This window comes from Sander vitreus, chromosome 22 (genome assembly GCF_031162955.1).
Source record: "Sander vitreus isolate 19-12246 chromosome 22, sanVit1, whole genome shotgun sequence".
Lineage (NCBI taxonomy): Eukaryota > Metazoa > Chordata > Actinopteri > Perciformes > Percidae > Sander > Sander vitreus.
The window spans coordinates 4885389-4896710 of NC_135876.1; positions in this window are offsets into that span (position 1 = coordinate 4885389).

The window sequence follows — 11322 nt, forward strand, 5'->3', positions numbered from 1 at the left end:
GTCATTTCCGTGAATGAAGTGTTTCCGAGGAGAGAGGAGGCACAGAGACAAAGCTATTTTCTCTCACCGGGTTGCCTGTAAATTTCCTGAGTTATGTTCCCCTCTTTGCCGGAGCTTTCTCCGCTGTAAGACAAAAAGCTAATCAAAGGCTCCTGCCTTCGGGGCAGGTAACCCTGGCATGAACTAAAAGAGAGCAATATCATTCCATCACTCAGTGTGCCACATGCTTGCTCACTCCCCTCTTTCTTTCCCTTGCTCTGAGAAAACATTAGTTCTTGTTATATGGGAATCAGAGGTAAATTTCCTTTTTAATGGCCCATTAACACGCAGTTTCTCTCATTTTTTTTTCTCCCAGCTTGCTAACTTGTACTTTCCGTCAGGATTTAGGTCGAGGAACATATTTGATTTCTTCTTCAGGAGCTCTGCTGTAACGTTTAGTCTTGTGTAAGGTTTGGTCTTTTGTGGTCTCAAAAGCAACACCAGCAAAGAAAACATATAAAGTTGTTATGAAGGTGGTGCTACGGTTCATTAAAACCAGTAGCGTACATCCTCAGGAGAACATGAATGTGCTCAGCAAATTTCATTGATCATGATATGCAGATCTCGTGTATGGTTTTTCAGATTTGGCCTGAGGTTGTCAGCAACATGGCAGTGTCCAAATTGGAATTGTTCATCTGTAAAGTCCTCAAACGTCAAGACAAATGTGTCATTGCATTCCATATTGACCCATATGAGCGTTGCCTGAACATCAGGTCATTGTCTCTCAGTGCTTTCCAAGACCAACACTCTCTTCTTTCTTACATTTATTTTAGGGCTGCCAAAATTCGATTATAATGAGTTTACACACATTTTTGACGCACAGTCTGTGATGTGGGCATCGGGCTGCTCTGTAGTTCGGGAAATCAGGAAGCGATGCAGCAGTAACGTTGTAGGTGGCTAGCAGAAACAAAGCTCCTGGAGCAGGGGTCTTTTAAATGGCAAGTTGAGTTTCAAAGCTTTCCAGATGGTTCTCTTGCCAAATCTAAAGTTATTTGCATGTACTGTCCATGTAAACTGAGTTACCACTGGAGTATGTCCAGTCTCAAATACCACTTGCTGGCCAAGCATACGGCTGATGCTGAAAACCCTCCAACCCGACCCCGCTGGATAGTCTCCGTTGCAAACGTCCGTTTTGGTAAATGTTTTTTGCCTTTGTGGTGTTTCCATGTTCATTTTGTCAGGAAAAAAAGGAAGGAGGTTGGAGTGCTCAGACTCTGCTGAATACAATAGCAGAACAACTGTTTAATCCAGATACATTGAAGTATAAGATAAAGCTTCCACTGCCAATACCAACAGACAACTCAAAATGTTTTAGTCCAATTTTAGTCAAAGTCTTTACATTTTTGTCAACTTTTAATCATTACTTTTACTAAAAATGTTTTCTCTGAATTTTGACAGCTGTTTATTTTTTATACCTCCTCTCAGATTATATTGAACATTTTCAGTTAATCTAGTCCAAATCCAATAATTTCAAACTGTTTTCACTCAAGATTTGATCAGATATAAATAATCATCATCTGAAGACAAACATAGGTGCCTACTGACACTTTACCTCTTCAACTGACTTTGGCTGTTTAGATAACAGACACTTGACTGTCCTGCTGTTATTACAGACAGATGTGAACTAACCACAGACACTCAGATGTGCTGCTGTTATTACAGACGTGAACTAACCACAGACACTCAGATGTGCTGCTGTTATTACAAACGTGAACTAACCACAGACACTCACATGTGGTGCTTTTATACAACAGAACGAGACTGTGACGTATTGTCTACGATCTAACGCTGAGTTGAGGAAGAACAGGGTATAGCGGGGGTTGATTGTGGCTGATGACAAGCAGCTGGACATCTGACTCCCACACACCTGGCTCCACCCCTGCAATTCAGACACAAAGAGAGACAAAGAGAGAGAGAAAACGGAGCACTGCTACTCAGGGGCAACGGGCCTAAGTGGTTTCAGATCCTTCCGGCCCACGCTAAACCCTGGTTGAAGGATTATGAGTGCCGCTTTGCAGTTACTCTGACCGTGCATTCATGGACATCGGAAAAACATTTTTCCGAGTGACAACGTCATCATTCACGCCCCTTCCTGTGGGAAACTCGGACCAGATTTTGCTAACGGAGTTTCCCAGTTGGTGATGCGTTGTTGACAAGTGATGTTTGATGTAGGCGAATTTGGTTCACTGAACATATTTCAATGACAAACGTATTTATTGTGGACAAATGCCTTTGCTGAGAAACATACACAGACATAACATGTTTTAAATTATTCATAAATAGGCCTATGTAAAAAAAAAAAAAAACCTTATCCGTGTCCTTTCCTGTTCGTTGTCCTGCAGATAACACAAACACCTGACAATGTGCTGTTTGTATGCTCGCATAAGAAAACAGCAGCAAATTATTGTGGCCTCCATGTTTTCACACACCTGATGCTCTAGGCTACGGCCAACAGTTGGTGGCAGTCATGCAACAAGTTGTTATGCCAAACGCCAATATAACAGAAGAACAACGTAATCACGGGGGCGGTCCCTGTCATTCCGAGGTGGCATGAACGCGCCATTAGTCCTGAGCGGAGGATGAGGGTGTGGTTGTGCATTCAGCGGCAGGGATGGCTCCTGAGCAGTGCCAGGTGAGGTGATTGACACAGCTGGTGCTCATTGGATAATTATACTCTCCCGTGTGCTGGAACCTTGATGTCTGAAAAACACAAAAGACAGACACAATATAATTTACTATTGATCAGAGAGTACTCGCGGTGGCAGCGAGTCCTGCTATAGTAGTCATTTAAACAGGCGTTCGAAATAGTCACTTGCTGTGACCACCGCTGGTTGTAAAGTTATTTTAAGGTAAAACAGTTACATAATGTTGCTTTGAATCATGGATTGAATTGCACAGGTAACTTTATTTGTGTTATAGGTTTGTATCTGTTGCCAGAAGTTATCTAGTGGAAGGAGTTGAAAGGTTTTACCAAAAGTCTATTTATCACCAGTCTTTCAGATGAGATATCAGACTTTGATTTCATATTTCCTCACATACAGCCTTCCTATTGATTAATGAATGTACACTTGCAGTCCCAAAAAACAATATTTCAAATTCAACACCAGAAAACTTTAGTTTTGGAGTTTTGTGCTCCAGACATCAGACCTTATTTAGTGACACTCTACACCAATTGGATGATGCACAACTGGGCTCATTTGTAGTTTAAATAAATAACACAATTTGTGATCATGCAATCATGAGAATTTCGTACATGGTTAGCCTACTTATGTTTTTTGTCTTTTTTTCTGAAAGCTGTGCTAACTAATCCATTGGAAATGATGTAAATACTGTCACCTCTCACCATGGATTAAAAAAACCTTTTTAAAGCTATTTATTCTCTAAATATAGACTTTAGATTCGGGGTGTTGTGCACATGCCCTGCTCATCACCCTGTTACATCAATCCCCCCTTTCCCTCCTCCTCACATCCCCTCTGTCCCCCTCCTTTCCCCCAATTCACAAATTAAAATCCCGCTGGCTGTTCTACAGCCTTCCCAAATGGGTTGGAGGTGACAAGTAGCCTCCATCAAGCCGACACTCACCCCTCCCCTATCTCCACACACACGTGTGTGTGTGTGTGTGTGTGTGTGTGTGTGTGTGTGTGTGTGTGAAACCTGGTGTTAAACCGACAGTAAGCCCTTCTTCTTTGCTGGTATGCTACCGTCGGCAGCTCAGCCTCAGTGGACCTCACCCCACCACAACCCTGCCTGGGGCTAATCCTGGGAAACACACACACACACACACACACACACACACACACACAGCACACACAATGGCTTCCTCCTTGTCTTTCTCATTTTTTTGTCACCACACCTGCACACACACACACTTGCAGTCACACTCTGTCTCACTTGACACTCATTTTACCTTTGCCTCCCTCCCAACAGACACACACTTAAACACATATACAGATATGTATGTGTGTGTGTGCGCGCGTACACACATACATACACACACAGTCATTTCCACCATCTCAACACACAAACACACACTGAGAATCCTCAGGGAAGGTGTGTGGCATTGATGACAGTGTTAATTCTGTGTGACACTAGCCCAGACTGCTATAATACATTACTGTGTGTGTGTGTGTGTGTGTGTGTGTGTGTGTTTTTGAGGCTCTGCCTTGTGTTTCCACTGTGTTATACAAACCAGAATGTTTTGGATATAAATCATAGAAAAGCTGTCATCATTTTTATGACCAGAGCTGCCGGTCCCGCTCTCTCTGCTCAGATACTGTCAAAAAATGAATTAGAAGACGAGGAAGTGACGACGAAGAAACTGAGGGGCAGAAAATCTGTGAAAATAAGGTGGTGCAGTGTTTTGGGCTACTAGGTGGATGGAAAAGCTTCCTACTGGAAAGGTTACATTATTTTGAAAAAACCAACGGCACCTAGAAGTTAATGGGAAATGTAATGAGCGTATTTCTCAACACTCCCCACGAACAATCGAGAGTTTACACAGACAAACTATTGCAGTATGCCCAGTGCAGCAATGTTGTGACCCAATACTAAAGATTTATTTCTGTACTGAGAATACTTGTAAGTATACTGTTTTACATTGTGGCTCCATGTAAAAAAAAAGTCATCTGAAGATCATGAGGAAATGATCTGATATCTAAAGAGACAGGAGCATATATGCAAGCAACAATATGCTTTATTTTATAGATTTACTTTTTTCTTTCCTTATTTATTATGTGTCTTTTTGTGAAGAGTTGTTATTGAGTGGAGTCTCCTTACAACAACCTGTAAAGCTGCCTCTACAGTTCCTGTCCCTATAGCTATGTAGAAAAAGGGATGTGACTGTATCTCCAACCAGGGAAACAAGTGTCCGACTTTACTAAGTAACAGTCTGAAAATATATCCACGAAGTTCCTCTATTGCTCCGGTGCCGCAGGAAATTCCACCGGATGTCCGCCACCTTCCTCTTTCTTTGTGTTGGCGTTCTAAACTCCAGTGGATTTATGAGGACTATGGTTAGCTGCTCCTAAGATCTCTGCAGGGTAAATCCAGACAGCTAGCTAGACTATCTGTCCAATCTGAGTTTTATACAAGTTCCACCAAAACAAGTTCCTTCCCAAGGCTATGTTGCAGAAGCACTGTGGCTCCGTCCATTGCTTAGCATCGCCCAAGACGATTGTGATTGGTTTAAAGAAATGTCAATAAACCAGAGCATGTTTTTCTCCCATCCAGGAATGCTCTGTGGACTAGCCAGACCTTCCTCCGCAGCGCTGTGGAGGAACGTCTGGCAATGCGAGACACAAAACCATTGTATTGTTTGAAAATGAGAACACTAAGTTGCTTTGTCACTAGACAGTCGTCACAACAAACATTTAGTCAAACACCTTTTTGCAATGCATTTATTTAAGGTGAATGGAAATGGTTCGAGGGGAGAAGACCATAAAAGTCCACAGTTCAAATCCAGCCAGGGACCTTTGTTTCATTCAATGTATCTCAGATGTTTTTTCCACAGTGTAGACACACCCCTGAAAGTGGATGTAGATGGAGACTAATGCCCTCCATTGAAAACCACAGACCTCTGCATCATGCACACAGACAGTTTCCACTCCCTACAGCAGCATCACATGCATTTCCCTAAACCCATAGAGCTCCCACTTCCAATCTCCAAATCTCACTCAAATATATGGCTGCATTTTTTTTTTTTGTGTTTGATCTGCGAAGAGCAGAGGACGTGTATCCTCTTAGGGCCCCTCAGTCATTCCTTTTTATTTCCTTCGTCTTCCTTTTACAAATCAATATGTCACTAATGGTTTTCAAAATCAAATACTAACCTTTTAGCCATGAAAAGGGGCTATTTCTTTTTAGAAAAGGACAGCGAGACAGAGGGGAGACATTCACTCACACACTCTTACAGAGACACACACACGCACGCACGCACACACACACACACACACAATGATCACTGGAGTCACACAGATAAAAGGACAGTGCTTGACTTTTATTAAGATTCAGCCAGTCAGTGTCATTCAACTCTGAAATAATGGATATCATGCATTTGTAGCTGTTTTTTTTTAATCCATGTGCCCTTTTTATATTTATGTTCCATAGCAGCACTCAACCATGCTTTTCATTCACCAACACACCCCTATTATTCCTCGACAACACACTGAGGTAAACAATTACAGATTATGAATACAAAATACTCTATAATTGCAGCCGTGCTTGGTGGATTTTATCAGCCTCATATTGCAGTACAAGTTGAACGGTTTAACCTATTGTTAAAAGTACTTCATTACCTACAAATCATTTAACATAATGTTTGTACAAGCAACCTTTTTCAATCTGGAAGTATAGATTTTGAGGGAAATGCCACTACCACCACTGGGATTTCATTTGTCTTCAATATCTCTGTTCAAAATATGTACCCACCAACGTTGTTCAGTTGGGTGTTCAGTTACTAGACGTCCATGCCAACTAAAGCCAGTACACATTTTTTGATAATGCAATTTATTTTTGATAGGTCCCCTAAAACCCCACACGTGGAAATTACAAATCATTCTGTTCAGTTAAAAGATTTGTAGTAACTGACTGTGTAATTACATTGGGTTTTTTGTCAACTGAGCAATTACATCGTTATTCAAACACACACCAGTAAACAGTCACATCACACACAGCAGAATATTCCACTTGTCTTTAATACTGTGCATATATCATCAAAAGTCAAAATCTGGAAATACAGCCGTTAAGCCCTTGCGCAATTGCTACACTTAATGTCCTCGTTATCGGTCCAAACTTTAATACTGTTCGTGACAAAACCTGCATGAAGAAAAGTGTGTTTGCTTTTTAGACTTTTGTCTTCAAATTGTATCTCGGGGGGATACCACTAGTTGATGCTGTGATTTTGGCTAGGTGTTAACAATCACAAATTGTTGTAAACATATAAATACTGTGCCATGCGTAATGCTGCATGATGGCACTACTGGCCCTGCAGGAGGACTACGCCAATGGAAGAATCAGGAGAGAAAGAGACTTCAGCGACCATGACGATGACTGGCTTCCCTAAAGCTGTGCTCTTGGATCTATGTATTGAATTGGGTCCAGTAGAGAGGGCAACCCACCGGAACCGTGCCATCCCGGTCCAAATACAGGTCCTTGCCACACTGGACAACTAAGTGTTTTATATCAATATTATATATAATCTTAAACTTTATCACTAAGGCTTATTTGGATATAATATATAGTTCTGTCAAATCTTATCATATAGGTCTGGTATTTCGCAACCATCCAGAGTGCGGTAACGCCTGCCGTTATGGACGGTATTATTAATATAGGTAGTCTATAGATCAGGATTCCCTACACTATGCGAGAACAGGCCTAAATTATAATTAAATTTGCAGCAATTCCTGAGCGTCTGAGAAATGTATTGCTTTTTCCCCGCCAGTCGTCATGATTCGGCGTAACGAAAAAACAACTGCCAGGGTCACTAACATACTGATCAGCATTCATGAGGTGCTTTGCGTTGACTATTTATGGTTAAAAATGGGTGTGTACAGGGCGGGATAAGAGGTGTATTCACGTACGCACACTTGTGGGTAATCTGTGATTTATAAAGGGAACATTGCACGGTTTTATAAATCAGATTTTTTTTGGCGTACACCATTTTTGGCTTTTGGGTATATGTACACTTTTAGTAAGGCTCCTATGCACAGTTTTATAAATGAGACCCCTGAGCTTTCATCTTAAAGAAGCACCACCCTGTCACTAATCAACTTCTATAGAAATGGCGTCACCATTCCTGCAGAATCCAGTTAATTTGTGTGGTATAATTGTAAGAGGTGCTCTTCGGAGGGAGAGAGTGTTTGGAGGCAGAGTAGATCCGCTGGCTGTTTTTGACGATGTTCTCCATGAGTGCAACTGACCCCCAGCTGAGGGATATGTTATATACATATGCCAACTTGTTGAGGCATAGTAATGTCTCCCAGCGAAGCCATCGCATTGCGTCCTTTTGTCACAGGAACCTACTTGCATTCAGTTGGTGATACATAAATTCTGGGTAAGAACACTTTTGTTGCTCTCACTGAAGTACTTAATATGTTTCTAGTGTTCTCTAGACATTTACCCACGCTGGCTATAAAGAAGCCTTCTATAAATCATACATTATTGGACACTATATTATTAATCAGTATGAAAGTTGCATATAAAATATGGTGTGATTCCTTCAGGATCCCCTAGGGTGATAGGTGCTATAGATTTCACCCATATACCAATTAGTGGAGCCTTACGAGGGGCAGGAGGGCGAGTGTGTTAACCTTTACAGCATCAATGTTCAGGTTATGTATTTGTACACATTTTTTTGTACAGCACAGTGGGTTCCCTCTAAAAAGCTTTCACTGGTGCCTTTGTTTCAGTGCTTCCATTGTGAAATTAAACTAAAATGCCTTTGCAGACGACTTGTGGCCACCAATTACTTGGCACAAGTTTGGATGCAAGGTGGCCTGGCACTGTTCATGACTCATTCCTGGAGTTATCTCTGAGTCACCGGTTTGAACGAGGTAGGCTTTTGCAAATATACCCAATTAATTATATTACTTGTTTAATTGTGACACTAACAAAGTCATTTCCCTCTCCCTCTATTAACAGGGCAATTCGATGTACTTCTGCTGGGGGACAGGGGATATGACCCCTTATGCTGACCCACAGACCCCGGCACAAAGGCACTTCAATGTGGCCTTCTGGAAATGCTGGGTCAGGATTGAGGTGACATTTGGGGTCATCAAATCCCCATTCAACTGTCTCTGTGGTCTGAGGGTCTCTGCCGAGCGGGCTTGCAACATCACATCCCTGTGTTGCTCCATAACATTGTGAGCATCAGGAAAGAGAGGCCCCTCATGTGCCGCTGGTGGCCCCCGACATCGTAGACCCTTGGTCACCCCACTGGCCCAGCCATCAGACAGGCCATCACAGAACAATATTCCTGTAAAAAAGAAGATTTAACCTAACACGGAATGTATTTCACACGTTTTCTTTGTCTTATTTCTTGCATTGTCATTTTTACATGCATGATTGTCTACATATTTTATGAGCATTATTAGAGATAAGATTGTTATTGCCAATGGCAGCTTCTGTGTAGTTGGTGTGCACATGACAATAAAGAACTTGGAACTTGAAACTCTTATTATATTATGTGCCTTAAGAGATAAGAAAAAGCCATTAGTATACAATGACAATCATGCTTAACCAAAATAAACAAGTGTAATTTACTGCAATACCTTCTTCTCATGCTCCAGTTAGTAACCTCCAGTTTAAGTTTCTTTATCTGTAGTCCCTTTCTAATGATATCAAGCTGAAACAAGTTTGCTTTAATTTTTAAAGAATTATACAAAAGAAAAACTTTTATAGTAATTTTCACCATCTCCCACAATTTCATCGCAACAAAAGTACTAAAGACATTACTTTTAATAACTTTTATCGCAATTTTTTACAAAAGCAGCTGCAAAATCAGGCATTTAGGGCCGCAACTATCCAAAAAACAGTCTCCGAAATCCTGGAGGGACTGACTAGTACATACCACTTTGGATGATGTTTTTATACTTCCTAATTTGCTGCCAATTTTCCCTAACAGTGCTCGTACTGCAGCAAATACAATGCCAATTAGAAAATGAATTAGTCTACAGATAATATTCAGTCAGTAAAATTAATTTCGCTTTGATCTGGCCAAAAACTGAATTGATTCCTACGTCTCCATTACTGGACAGTGTCAGACCAAAACGCAGTTCTTGACTATGTTTCCATTTGCTGTCTCAAGTTTACATTTAAAGAGCTGTAGAATGAGCAGTTGTCACATTAGAAATAAACAGTAGGCATTTAGAGTGGTAAAATAAATAGGCCTGTATTAAGTTACGCATTTACACCATCAGCAACGTTCTGCAGCATTCCTCCCTTGCCTTAGTCACAGCAACAGTGTTGCTTTTTGCCGTAATGATTTTAAAAAAATGTTCATATAAATAGTTCCATAATAACAACCTGATCCTTCTGGCTGAATAAGCAATACGTCTGTGGTAGAGTCAAATGATGCATCAAACGCGCTTTTTATTGGGACGTGCACAGAGCCTTATGGAGTAAACCTGTGTTAACAAACAGTTATTCACCAGCATCGTGGTACTAATTAGCTCTGATTATGCTTTCCAGGTTTGTCAAGCCAACTCAGGCAAAGACAGTCTGACTGTTGAACATGCCACGCCCCTCTGGGATGGAGGAGGGTCCAGCTGCAGCTTGGGCGTTCCTGTCATTACACAAGAACACCCATTGGGCGTTCCTGATAGCATTTCATCGACCAATCGTGAAGAGTTTCGCAAGGCATACTGGGTATGATGTCATTTCCCTTTCCATATTGGCAATTTTACCGGGAGAAGAAGATGAAGAAAATGTAGTCAAGTGGTCACTCAATGAGAGATTATGTCAGTAAGTAGGCTATTGTTTATTTCGACAATATTGATTAGGAAGTATTCTCATTTATATCACTGATATAGCTGTGTCGTCTTAATCTTATACGGTATCCGAATCCGATTTTAATAATCGCGACAAACGCATGGTTCGGTAGCATACTATCTCGTCTTAGCCATAGCTAATTGCCATAGCAGCTAGCCAGAAGACAGCAACGTGTTAGACTGTTTGTGGCTAGAAGCTAGAGTTTGTCAATTATTTTACTGTGTAGTTAACAATGCCACAGTACATTGTTAAGTTGGATGTTAGCGTGGGCGCGTTGCCTCGTTTTGGTGGTAGGTAACTTTGTGTAACAGTCTTCTAGAGGTACAGAATTTATAAATGCACATTGTTTACTAACTTCGTTTTCACGTAGTTAGTTTTTTAACGGAGTTTTAGCTTTCTTACGTGAGGATTCATTGGATTCAACGCAGCAGGTAGTAGCTAGTGCTAGGAGGGGGAAATAAGTAAGTTGAGCTTGACTAATGTTTTCTATCTCTAATCTATAGCTACATCTGTCAATTTTGCCGAGCGGCCACAAGCCCCAGGCCACAAGATGCTTTGAGGAAGGATGTAAATTTCTTCACTGCCCATTTTGCCCACTTTAAAAGGGTAGCTACTCAAAAGTGGAAACCCATTTACAGTCACATCTGAAAACAGTGGTACAGCATGGAGGTATGTTTACTGATTGCTAATTCATTTGTTTCGATTAATAACCTTTGTGTTGATGATATGAAGAGCTATGAAGAGAAGTGAGGACACTAACCGTGGTCAAGAAGGTACTTGTGTTTGGACCAGTTATT